The sequence below is a fragment of the Schistocerca serialis genome, chromosome 8, assembly GCF_023864345.2.
Source record: "Schistocerca serialis cubense isolate TAMUIC-IGC-003099 chromosome 8, iqSchSeri2.2, whole genome shotgun sequence".
Lineage (NCBI taxonomy): Eukaryota > Metazoa > Arthropoda > Insecta > Orthoptera > Acrididae > Schistocerca > Schistocerca serialis.
Genome location: NC_064645.1, coordinates 348577732 through 348580231, shown reverse-complemented (window position 1 = coordinate 348580231; position 2500 = coordinate 348577732). Strand labels below are relative to the sequence as shown.

The 2500-nt window shown below is 61.8% G+C and overlaps 1 pseudogene; it reads left to right on the top strand.

Moving 5' to 3' along the window:
• The window catches only part of LOC126417811 (large subunit ribosomal RNA), a 7439-nt pseudogene that overhangs the window by 997 nt on the left and 3942 nt on the right, over window positions 1-2500 (top strand).

The window sequence follows — 2500 nt, the reverse complement described above, 5'->3', positions numbered from 1 at the left end:
AAGTGAAGGTCTCGCCTTGCGCGGGCCGAGGGAGGATGGGGCTTCCCCGCCCTTCACGGGGCGGCGGCCTCCGCACTCCCGGGGCGTCTCGTCCTCATTGCGAGGTGAGGCGCACCTAGAGCGTACACGTTGGGACCCGAAAGATGGTGAACTATGCCTGGCCAGGACGAAGTCAGGGGAAACCCTGATGGAGGTCCGTAGCGATTCTGACGTGCAAATCGATCGTCGGAGCTGGGTATAGGGGCGAAAGACTAATCGAACCATCTAGTAGCTGGTTCCCTCCGAAGTTTCCCTCAGGATAGCTGGTGCTCGTACGAGTCTCATCCGGTAAAGCGAATGATTAGAGGCCTTGGGGCCGAAACGACCTCAACCTATTCTCAAACTTTAAATGGGTGAGATCTCCGGCTTGCTTGATATGCTGAAGCCGCGAGCAAACGACTCGGATCGGAGTGCCAAGTGGGCCACTTTTGGTAAGCAGAACTGGCGCTGTGGGATGAACCAAACGCCGAGTTAAGGCGCCCGAATCGACGCTCATGGGAAACCATGAAAGGCGTTGGTTGCTTAAGACAGCAGGACGGTGGCCATGGAAGTCGGAATCCGCTAAGGAGTGTGTAACAACTCACCTGCCGAAGCAACTAGCCCTGAAAATGGATGGCGCTGAAGCGTCGTGCCTATACTCGGCCGTCAGTCTGGCAGTCATGGCCGGTCCTTGCGGCCGGCCGCGAAGCCCTGACGAGTAGGAGGGTCGCGGCGGTGGGCGCAGAAGGGTCTGGGCGTGAGCCTGCCTGGAGCCGCCGTCGGTGCAGATCTTGGTGGTAGTAGCAAATACTCCAGCGAGGCCCTGGAGGGCTGACGCGGAGAAGGGTTTCGTGTGAACAGCCGTTGCACACGAGTCAGTCGATCCTAAGCCCTAGGAGAAATCCGATGTTGATGGGGGCCGTCATAGCATGATGCACTTTGTGCTGGCCCCCGTTGGGCGAAAGGGAATCCGGTTCCTATTCCGGAACCCGGCAGCGGAACCGATACAAGTCGGGCCCCTCTTTTAGAGATGCTCGTCGGGGTAACCCAAAAGGACCCGGAGACGCCGTCGGGAGATCGGGGAAGAGTTTTCTTTTCTGCATGAGCGTTCGAGTTCCCTGGAATCCTCTAGCAGGGAGATAGGGTTTGGAACGCGAAGAGCACCGCAGTTGCGGCGGTGTCCCGATCTTCCCCTCGGACCTTGAAAATCCGGGAGAGGGCCACGTGGAGGTGTCGCGCCGGTTCGTACCCATATCCGCAGCAGGTCTCCAAGGTGAAGAGCCTCTAGTCGATAGAATAATGTAGGTAAGGGAAGTCGGCAAATTGGATCCGTAACTTCGGGATAAGGATTGGCTCTGAGGATCGGGGCGTGTCGGGCTTGGTCGGGAAGTGGGTCAGCGCTAACGTGCCGGGCCTGGGCGAGGTGAGTGCCGTAGGGGTGCCGGTAAGTGCGGGCGTTTAGCGCGGGCGTGGTCTGCTCTCGCCGTTGGTCGGCCTCGTGCTGGCCGGCGGTGCAGGATGCGCGCGCCTGCGCGGCGTTCGCGCCCCGGTGCTTCAACCTGCGTGCAGGATCCGAGCTCGGTCCCGTGCCTTGGCCTCCCACGGATCTTCCTTGCTGCGAGGCCGCGTCCGCCTTAGCGTGCTCCTCCGGGGGCGCGCGGGTGCGCGGATTCTCTTCGGCCGCCATTCAACGATCAACTCAGAACTGGCACGGACTGGGGGAATCCGACTGTCTAATTAAAACAAAGCATTGCGATGGCCCTAGCGGGTGTTGACGCAATGTGATTTCTGCCCAGTGCTCTGAATGTCAACGTGAAGAAATTCAAGCAAGCGCGGGTAAACGGCGGGAGTAACTATGACTCTCTTGACGGAGGAAGAAGTCCTGTCGCTCGCCAAGGCTGAGGCCGAACTGTTCCTTGAGAGGGACGCCCGGTTCTTCTTCGTTAATCAAGAGCTTATTAGGATGTTCCCCGACCGAACGCTTGAGGCAATCAAGTGCCGACGGCGGCAAGCTGCCCACAAGCAGCTTGTCCGCCAATTCATGGAGGCGCTTGAGATTGGTCGGGGGGAAGAGCCGGCGTCCCGCCGGGGAGCAGCGAGCTCGCTGCCTGACGCGGGCGAGGCCGCTGCGCCGCCCGTCGACGCAGCCGAGGACTTCGCGGCCGACACCACCGGGCCGCCGCCGGAGGGGCCGACTGACGCCGCCATCTGGGAGCATCTGGCGGGGCTACCTGCTTCCGCCCAGCGTTTCTCTGCTCTGGATCGAGTCATTGGTCTGGGGCGGGGCACGCCGCCCGATGTCATCCTGGGCATGCTCCCGGATGCCCTTGCGTCGGTCGGGTCCAGGGGGGAGAGGTCGATCACCAGGGCACAGCGGCCGCGCCTATCATCCAAGCGGCCGCCTGCTGCCCCGCCGCTGCAGAAGCGCAAGCGGCGCCGCTGGGAGTTCGCGCGGACACAGGGCGCCTTCCGCAGGTCGCGT